Here is an 11,223-nt window from a genome sequence, read left to right as displayed (position 1 = left end):
TCACAGAGTAAGAATGTCTACATTGATTTTGACTCTCAACTGCCGGCATGCCTGTATTTATTTATTTATTTTTCGTGAAAGAACCACCCCATTCTTAGATTTTCAAACCATATACACAACCCAAGAACGCTATGACTAATAATGAAGCTTCAATGCATGACATTACCTTATCGACATATTACGCTGCACACAAACGCTATTGTAGGCGGTCACTTTATTTTGCTCAATCCTCATCCTTATGCCCTCACATAGACCAAAGGATGTCCCAACACACATATATACAACAAGAATGGGACGAATAGGAATGAGAAAAGAAAACACTCACACTCACAAAGAATTTCATATCTACACATGCAAATACCATAGGCTTGCTTTTATTTTCTATGTTTTCATCCTAGGCTTGTTCGGTTTTGATCACATTAGGACTTGTTTTGGCTTCTAATGTAGGCTTAGGGACGGGTAGGATACCTTTTGGATATTAGTGACTCACCCTCCTTGAACGGTACCACAACTCTTCACCTTAATTCACCTCTATTCTTTCCAACCCCTTTTATTTTCTTTCAAGTTTTCAACCTCGATGTGGATTTATTCCTTAACAACTTACAAATCTTTTTGTGTTTCAATTTTTCTGATTTTTTTTTACACACTTACCACATCGAATCTCCACTAGCAGACTCCACCACCCCCAACTTATGTTTTTAACATCTACTTCACATTTAATTCACCCCCAACTTAGGTATTTTTCCTTATTTATCTAGTAGCATCAAGGAGGGAACAAGTGCGAAAATGGATTAATTGCACAAAGGGTAAGGTTTCATAATTGGCTAGCCAAGAAAAAGGTCAAAAAGGGAAACTAGGGATATTTTCAATTTTTTGTAAGGCTTATTTAGGCAAAGTGACTAGTTATACAAAGAAAGCCTAAGATCATCTCACAACCAAACTAACTTTCGGATTTCAAACACGACCAACCGGGCAAGTTCTAGATTATACATGCATAAACAGAACCAAACTAACAACTCACACACACATTGGCATAAGGACAATTATTTTTACAATTGTGTCCTAAGTAGTCATTTATCACACATAATATCCTCCAATAACTGTTCTAAGTATGCATTTTTCAAAATTTCGAGGGGTCCAACATTTCCACCAAATGATAACAACATGCCATTAGTTACAGAACAATACCAAATAAGTCAAAACTACTCTATTCAACCTAAGCAACATCCTAAACATGCCAGTTTCAACAAAATGATTCCCCTCAGGAAAAGAACTCTGGCAAAGAAAAGCCGAGAGGGTCCTAAACACATATATATAATATTAACAATAAACACATAGCCCACCCCCAAATAAAGAGCATGCATTGTCCCCAAGGCATGAAAATATGTCAGTCGGCCCTTCCTGCGGTGTTTCAGGGGCTGCTAGCTCATGTACCTGGGATGCTAGAGCAGGCAGCCCAATTGTGAGATCTATAGGAATATCTGGAGTAGGGTGAATGTCCCCATCTCTACTCTTCCAGAGATCATACACATTCTAGGCTAGTAACCGATGATCTCGGTGTGCATAATGATCTAGATTTTTTCGTAAGCATAACGCTGTAATGAGGCAAGGATATGCGAGTGACAACTCCTTTGTCATTGCTCTCTGATGAATTTGTTGAACCACCAACTCCCCCACATTTATGTTGTACCTTGATATGATGGAAGCTACGAGTATGGCCCGCTCAATTGGCAATGTGTTATCTGACTGACTGGGGAACAACCTATGGATCAACACACTCCACCAAAATTTTCCTTCCACTGACAAATCCGCTTTCTTCACCGGTAACGAGGTGTTTCTACTCCACTCAGGGGAACCCCTTGCTATCACCGAGGCAACCCACGGCAACTCAGACTGTTTGTCATTCCGATCACCACCCAACTTGTATTTAAGCTCATCTGTGTTTCGCGGTGGTACATAATCGGGGCCAAAGTAGAAACGATTGATTGTCTCGGTAGAGATATTAATTCTCCGACCTCGGACTGTCACTTCTTCCAACGGAGGTGGCTTCTTCTTCCTAAGCTAAACTGGCTTGAAAGTATTTTTCACTTCCGCCGCATAATTAGCATAGAATTCCCGCACTAGAGACGAGATGTACTCCCCTGGAGGGTGGCTAATGAAGTTCCACTAATGGTGGTTAAGAGTAGCAAGAATACGTGGAAAACCCTCCAGTATGTCTAGGCTAATTCATTTCTCCTCATGGATGCTTTTCTTCGGACCACCCCCCTCTTTCTCTTCAAGCCCCTGATCATATATTTCTTTGGAGCCCGGCACAAAAAATACGACACTGTGCTCTGATCTTTCTTTCATTCGGATTTCCCGCAGCCTGGCAGCTTCCACTTCGTCTTCCGAGCTACTAGAGGATATAGAAGTGCCCCTCTCTTCAGAATGGGAGGACACTTGTACCTGAGTAACACCCCTAGCTCGGGTGACTCTTGCTGCCAGTGGCTCGTCATCCCCTACACTAGTTGCCCATTGGCCGGACTCATCACGGAGCCCCCTGCGACTTTGAGCTTTGTCCCTGCCTCTACCTCATGAAGTAGTTGGAGCACCTCCTCGAACCTTGGGAGGCATACATGTGGAAAGCATATCAGTATCACCTTCAACTTATGTATTAAATGCACAATAATTCTTTTTTATCTGCTCAGAACGAAAGCGTCAAATATTTTGACGGGCCGTAGAAAATTATACGGTTCGTACAATTGGCCGTCAAATGGTAACAGTCGACATTGTTATAGCTAAACATTTGACGATGGGGTTTGACGATCCACATAATTTTTTGCGGTCCGTCAAACCTCTCGTCAAATGGTATCAGTGATTGGGTTTTGGTTGGACCATTTGATGATGAGGTTTGACGCTCCGCAGAATTTTCTGCGGTCCGTCAAACCTACTGTCAAATGGTCACAGTTCATTATGCTTGACTTAGACTTTTGACGACACCTTTTAACGGACCGTCAAAATTTCTACGGTCCGTCAAACTTGTTGTCAGAATTCTTCTACTCAGTTCATGTCATTCGATTGTTACACTCCGATTCTTTAATTCAACACACAAGGTTATACTTCACAGCACCATTGTAGAACTCATATAAAGTCGGGGTTACTCAGACTTCACCCTTTTCTTTATCAATTTTTATGATTTAGGCATTTCGTCGAACAGTTGGCGGGCATAACAATGATTGAATCCAAAAGCTTGAACACAATCATTGGAATGCCCTCCAACCCATCATACCATCACTTATGACTTCATCAATATCCAACCTTGTGCACAAACCCCACCCCCAACATATATTATGAATTATGGAATATAAGTCCTAGTGATGATCACAGGAACATAGAATCACATACCTGCTTGCTTGTTGTAGTAGAGAGTATAGCACAACAATCACAATTCTTTCACAGGGGCCTTGCTCTCTCTTAAGAACAACCAACACCTTAATTTATGATTTTCTGATTTTTTTTCGTTTTCTGAGACGGCTGGGAAGTTGTGGGCAAGGGAAAGAAAGAGTTATAAATGGAAAGGAGTAGTGTAGATACGTGGGGCATAATTTTAGGGAGTGGATAGGAGGAGTTGTAAAGATTTATGCTTTAGTGGGAGAGGGAATGTGAAGGATGTTGAGGAAACGTATCTGTTATGTGAGTGGGAAAGGGAAGGTTTAAACCCAGCCGCCTTTGACTATTTATACTAAAATAAATAAAAAATTAAAAAGCCCTACCGTCAAAATTTTTTACGGACCGTAGAAATTTCTATGGACCTTTCTACGGTCCAACAAATTACCTGGGGCAAAGAACTGGCAACCTTCAAACTGTGACACTTTTACGCTTTGTTTGACGGACTGTAGGATTTTCTACAGTCGTCAAATGTTGGCGTAAACGCGTCACAGTGAGCAGATTTTTCTTGTACCATTAAACGTTCCATTATGTGGTCCGTCAAAATTTTGACGGTCTGTCTAATGTACCATTTAACAGTAACAGTGAGTACTATTTGTTGACTTAATTCTGCGCTTCCTTTTGCGGTCCGTATAAATTTGACGGACTGTAAAATTTGGCGCAGAATTTCCATCGGCGTTTTGCACTTTTTCCTCCAACTTGTTCATATCCTGCACCAAAACAAACATTACCCTATATGCTGCAAACGAAAATAAATAAAAATAAACATTACACTTGGGTTGCCTCCCAAGAAGAGCTTGATTTAACGTTGCGGCACGACGGCTGTACCCCTTCATTCCTTATCTGTGAACACCAAGTCAACGTTCGTTCCGAGGTGTTTCAACCGGTATCGGTCAACAATTCTATCTTTCGAAACCATCCCGTGATAGTGCTTCAACCTCTGCCCATTCACCTTGAATGTCCGAGTTCCATCTCCGGACTTCAACTCAATCGCTGCATGGGGTGAAACACCTACCACCTCAAATAGACCAGACCACCTTGATTTTAGCTTACCCGGTAGCAACTTCAACCGAGAGTTAAATAACAAGAAAGGATCACCCTTGCAGAACTCTTGCTTTAGGATTTTCTTGTCATGTTATTGCTTCATCCTTTCTTTATATAGTGCTGCAATCTCATATGCCTGGTACCGAAACTCATCTATCTCATTTAATTGAAACAACCTGTCCTTGGTCGCTTCTTCCCAATCCATATTCAATTTCTTCAAAGCCCACATGGCCTTGTGCTCAAGTTCAACCGGCAAGTGATAAGCTTTTTCGAACACAAGCTTGAAGGGTGAAGTCCCAATCGGAGTCTTGAAAGCAGTCTGGTATGCTCATAGAGCATCATCAAGCTTGCGGGCCCAATCAGTTCTATTTGCATTTACTGTTTTCGCTATAATACTCTTGATCTCCATATTAGATACTTCAACCTGCCCACTTGTCTGTGGATGATAGGGTGTTGCCACCCTATGTTTTACACCATATTTCTCCATCGAATGCTTCCACCTCCATAACAAAATTCATAGGCATCTCTTGTCGTTTGCCTATATTCCCTTGCCTCTGACATTGAACACAAGACCGCACCAAAAAATTAGCATCATGAATGATGGTCGGCCAGTAATAGCCGCATTCAAGTACCTTAGCCACAGTCCGGTTACCACTATAATGACCCCCAGCAGGAGAGTCATGGCACACCTTTAGAATCACCATCACTTCACTTTCAGGAACACAACGCCGAATGATGTTGTCAGCGCATGTTCAGAACAAATAAGGCTCGTCCCACTTGTACTTCTGAGCATCCCGGAAGAACTTTTTTTTTGGTAGGCTTTGATATCTTCTGAAACTATGCCTGTTACCAAATAATTGGCAATGTCAGCATACCACGGTGCTACCTCCATTGACACAGCTAAAACCCTCTCATCTGGAAAATCATCATCTATGTCTAGCTCATCAGAAGGTCTCCCGACCTATTCAAGCCGAGATAGATGGTCAGTAACTTGATTCTCGGTGCCCTTGCGATCATTCACCTCAAAATCAAACACTTGCAGCAATAGTACCCATCGGATCAGTCATGGATTTGCTTCTTTCTTCGCTATAAGGTATGTCAATGCTGCATGATAAGTGTATACTACGACTTTGGACCCCAACAAGTAAGCTCAAAATTTCTCAAAAGCAAACACAATGGTAAGCAGCTCTTACTCTGTCACTGTGTAATTCATCTAGGCAGCATTCAGTGTTCTGCTTGCATAATAGATCGGGTGCATAATTGTATTGTGCATCTGCCCAAGCACAGCACCTATTGCAAAACCACTAGCATCACACATCAGTTCAAATGGCAAGGACCGGTCAGGAGCAACAATAATAGGAGCAGAAGTGAGACGCTCTTTTAACTCCTCAAACGCCTTCCGACATTTATCATCAAACACGAACTTAGCCTCTTTTTCAAGAAGCTTGCACATCGGGTTGGGAATCTTGGAGAAATCTTTGATGAAGTGCCTGTAGAACCCAACATGTCCCAAGAAACTTCGGACACCCTTGACTGAGATAGGTGGAGGAAGTTTTGCAATCACCTCAATTTTTGCTTGATCGACCTTAATTCCCTTTTCAGAGATTTTGTGACCGAGGACGATCCCTTCCTTCACCAGAAAATGGCACTTCTCCCAATTTAGCAGGAGATTTGTCTCCTCACATCTTTTCAGCACTTGACCCAGATGGCCAAGACAATCTTCGAATGAATCACCCACAACAGAGAAGTCATCCATGAACACTTCCAAGAAGTCCTCTACCATGTCAGAGAAAATTGACATCATGCACCTCTAAAAAGTGGATGGTGCATTACACAGACCAAAAGGCATCCTTGTAAATGCAAACGTCCCATAAGGACAAGTAAAAATAGTCTTCTCCTGATCTTCTAAAGCAATGTTGATCTGATTGTAGCCCGAATAACCATCAAGGAAGAAATAGTAGGAATGCCTCGCTAGCCTGTCAAGCATTTGATCAATAAAAGGCATAGGGAAGTGGTCCTTGCATATGGCTGAGTTGAGCTTGCGATAGTCCATGCAACAGTTCTAGTTGGGATCAACTCATTCTTTGCATTCGGCACAACAGTGATGCCGCCCTTCTTGGGAATACATTGGACCGGGCACACCCATTTACTATCAGCGATTGGGTAAACCACTCCTGCATCTAACCATTTGATGATCTCTTTCTTGACGACCTCTTGCATATTCTCGTTCAGTCTCCTCTGATGCTCTACACTCGGTTTGCTATCCTCTTCCAGCTGAATTTTATGCTCACAGATCCCAGATGGGATACCCTGAATGTTTGTTGTGGTCCAACCAATAGCACGCCTATACTCCCGCAATACCTCCAAAAGCTGTAGAATCTGCTCCTCAGTCAATAGGGATGAAACAATCACCAGCAATGTATTGTCCGGACCAAGAAAATCATACTTTAGATGTGATGGGAGCTACTTAAGCTCCAACTTGGGTGGCTCAATAATCGAAGGCTTTGCTGGAGGAGTTGTTCTATTTTTCAGATCAAGATTTAGCTTCTTTGGGTGGTAAGAATATGAACCCAACCAAACCAGTGAATTAACTGTCTCCATATAACCTTCCATGTCCTCAGTATCAAAGTTTACAAGAATACCAGCTAGAGCTTCACCCAGACTTTCTTCTTCCATCTTGAATTCCACTGCTTCATCAACAACATCAAACGGATCAATTATCGAAATACTCTCGTAAGCACTTGGTAACTTCATCCCTTTGCTAGCCTCAAAAGTAACTTTTTCATCGTTGACTCGGAACTTGGTTTCATTTTTCTCTGAATCCATCAAAGCTCTCCCTGTAGCAAGGAAAGGTCGCCCCATAATAATAGGATCGTCCTGATCTACACTATAGTCAAGAATCACAAAATCAGCGGGCAACATAAATTCACTAACCCGCACAAGTACATCATCGACCACCCCAACAGGTGTTTTGATAGACCTATTAGCCATTTGTAACCTCATAGTTGTCGAACTTGGCATCCCCAAATCTGATTGTTTGTATATAGCAAGGGGCATCAAATTAATACATTCCCCATTATCACACAAAAAACGAGCAAAATCATGATGCTCAATAGAACAAGGAATGGTGAATGCCCCGAGATCACCCTTTTTCTAAACAGTAGTAGTTGAGATGATGGAACTCACAGTGTGAGTCAAACTCACGGTTTCATGTTGAACCTCTTCTTGGTCAGCAGTTCCTTCAAATATTTGGCAAACCCGGGCATCTATTTGACAGCTTCCAAGAAGGGGAAATGAAGAGATAGCTGCTTCAACTGATCATAAAACTTCTCGAACTTAGCATCCTCCTTCTTCTTTACCAACCTCTGAGGAAAGGGAGGTTTAGATTTGAAAAGCTTGGTCAAAGGGCGGAGAGCCCCTTTCACAGTCTGCTTACTCGTGTTATCAGCATCCTTCACTATCTCTGGAATATCAGCAACCCTCTTGTCAACAGGATTCTCATCAACAATAATTGGTGCTTGAGACTACACCTCATCCTCTTCATCTATCGGCTCAAGATCATCCATCTTCTTATCAGCCCCTTGGAGTATTTTACCACTCCTAGTAGTGATGGCAAACACACGGTCTATACCGCCTCCCCCATTCTTTGGATTTGGAATAGTGTCACTTAGAAGTCCTCTTTTTTGAGAAGGGTGCTGCTCTTTAGAAATATCCCTCATCTGTGACTCAAGCTTCTTAATAGCCGCTGTATGGGAACCCACTATCTCTATCAGCCCAAATAAAATCTTCTCAGACTTAGACTGATTGGCCAGAATCTTCTCAAGCATTGATTCAACCTTCGAACTACCTTCCTCTGTTGACTGCCCTTTCGGTGGTATATAAGGATTGGAAATCTTTTTCCCAAAATTGGTATTGTTGTTGTAGCTCCCTTGGTTCGCACCACCATAATTATTGTTGTAGTTCCCAGAGTTGTTATAAGCACATTGACCTTGCTGAGGTCTCCATTGATTCTGATTTTGATAACCACCTTGGTAGTTCTGCCTTTGGTAACCCCCTTGAGAGTTATTAATATAGTTAGCACCTTCAACCTGCATAGGGGCCCCATCATGAAACGGACCATCTTGAGTATGGTACATCCTTTTTGGAAAAACTGTATCGTCTTCACAAACATTTACCTTCTTAATCTGGGATTCATCAAACTTCTTTGTTAGCAAGGAAATATTTGTTGCAAGTTCTGCCAGTGTTTGTTGGGTATCTTGATTCTCCTTTACCATATTCTGGATCATAGCACTACCATACGGTACAACATCAGCATTATTTAAGTACCAAGCCTGATTATGAGTTGTCAGCTTGTTCAGTATGTTGGTCACTCATCGATAAAATTTGTTCATGAAACAACCATCAGCTGCATTATTATCAACTGACTGCGTCACTGGATCTAACCCTCGGTAGAACTTCTCCATTAATATATGATCCGGAAAACTATGATTCGGACTCTTCTGCAAATACTCCTTGAATCTCTCCCAGGCTTCATATAGTTGTTCCCCCGGTCGCTGCTTAAATTCATAGATTTTGTCACGAATTTCAGCTTTCTTGCTAGGGGGTTACCATTTTGTGAGAAAAGCAGTCACCATCGCTGCCCATGAAGTAATCGAATTTCGGGGCAGCTTCTCAAACCATGTTCTTGCCTCTCCAGTTAAGGAATAATTGAATAACCTCAACCGAATAGCATCCTGTGGAATGTTGTTCTGGATGTGATTAGCACACACATCCACAAAATTCTGCAAATGACATTGAGGGTCATTGTCGGTAGAGTTCCGAAAGTATCCCTCAAGCTTCAACAACTGGTATAGAAAGGAGTCAATTTCACGATAGCAGCTCCAACTAGAGGCTGAACAATAGCTGACGCATAGTCATCCTCCGGAACAAGATCGGCGAAAATATTCTCATTATCTAATTCATTCGCCGGATTATTCAACCGATTCCCCTAGTTACCAGCACATTGATTTTGCGGATTCTGATTCATGTTCTCCTGGTTTACACAGAGTAGCAAACAAGGTGTGATGGAATAAGCAAAAGACTTCAATCAAAGCAAAACTATCTAGTAATTTCAAAACCATATTCCCCGACAACGGCACCAAAATTTGATACGCTCAAATTACACCTATTAATGGTATAATGCGGACATTGTCAAATATAGTAACCCAATAAGGTTGAGGTCGAATCCCACAGGGAATATGGTGTGAAAAGGTTACTAAAGTCGTAGGATGCTAAATTTAGGTCTAATATCTTAATCCGATGATTTTGGTAAAAAGTGGTTTTTCTATGACTAATTGCTACTTACTTGCTTTGGTGGAAATTTATGGTAAAAGAAACTAAGGTTGTGTCCCCTTTAGATGAGGTGTATGATCATGAGTATTGATCTCGATATACTTCTAATGGATTGCTATATGAATGCCCTTAACCTCTATGTGAATCTCTACTATTTTCCAATAAATAAGGATTATTTCTTTCTATGATTTTCTCAAATATAAGAAAGTGATATGAAGAACGGTTAATCGTGCCAAGTAGATTCGTCTTATTCCTAAGTGAATCTATTAAACAAAGTTTAAAGCTTTGAGTTATTGTTATTTATCCTTACCAACCCTAATTATTTTCCCAAATAAATCAAAGTTTATGGCTTTAATCAATGTTTGCAACCATTAATTATGAATGAAGAATGAGGAATAAATAAACCCTAACAACCCATTATGCATATATCAATCACAAACCCAATCACAAAACACCCATCAATGGGTTCACAACCCTAGTAAGGAAACTTAGCTACTCATAGAAAAAGAAGAACAATTGACAATAATTGAAACCATAATGCTTCCGAATTGATTGCTTGATATTGAGAGGAAAGTAATTGTAATTGTTTGTAATAAAAAAGACTTCCAAAACTATGAGTATTTCGTGTTGTGAAGAATAAAATTAAAAATTAGTGTAATCTCATACAAGAAACCTATAACAGGTATTTATAAAACCCTAAATCGTGAGAAGTGAAAAGACGCAATTTCCCGTCGGGTCCAGTTTACGATCCATTCTACGGTTCGCAAAACAGTTATGCGGACCGTCAAATTCCTTCCTTTCATCCGTCAAAGAGTCTCTAGCATTTTTCACCATACATTTTGACGGACCGTCAAATATTATGTGGTCCGTATAATTGTTCCGCAGGAATGGATCTTCGAAACACTGCTCACTTTGACCATTATACATTCAATTTGATGGTCCGCAAAATGCTTTGCGGCCCGTCTAATTTCTCCGTCAAACTGCCTCTTTAGTGATTTGTTATTTTCTCCACTTCTTCAACTTTTGCCATCAAAACACTTAATACCTGAAATCCAATAAAAAACACGTAAAATCACGTAGACTTGCTTAAAAAAAGTAAAACTTATAGCCGAAAAGCATTGATTGTGGCGTAAAATCACGCCGCATCAGTCCCCTTCGGGAATTAGACATCGTTATGAAATCGCATAACTTATGGATGCCCCTTCAGGCTTAAGAAGTCAAGGAACTCAGGATATCCTACATCTAGGAGTGGATTCATTATGGATATCATTGCGCTTCGCGCTTGTCATACATCATGCCAAAAGGAAGAAAAAGGATAACCTTAACATACCTAGATAATTTCCTTCTCAATCCACAATAAAGCTTAACATAATCCTCTTGCGTCTACAACAAGTGAAATGATACCATTATCAACAAACAGTG

The 11,223-nt window shown here is 40.9% G+C and overlaps 1 non-coding gene across 1 annotated transcript; it reads left to right on the top strand.

Moving 5' to 3' along the window:
- Positions 1 to 8,949: 8,949 nt before the first annotated feature.
- On the top strand, positions 8,950 to 9,056 carry LOC132616324 (small nucleolar RNA R71). Its single transcript, XR_009573113.1, has one exon. It is a non-coding gene; the product is annotated as a small nucleolar RNA R71 (small nucleolar RNA).
- Positions 9,057 to 11,223: the final 2,167 nt, after the last annotated feature.

This window comes from Lycium barbarum, chromosome 10, assembly GCF_019175385.1.
Source record: "Lycium barbarum isolate Lr01 chromosome 10, ASM1917538v2, whole genome shotgun sequence".
NCBI classification, from domain to species: Eukaryota; Viridiplantae; Streptophyta; class Magnoliopsida; order Solanales; family Solanaceae; genus Lycium; species Lycium barbarum.
The sequence above is the reverse complement of the archived record's forward strand: the minus strand, read 5'-3'. Positions and strand labels throughout refer to the sequence as shown.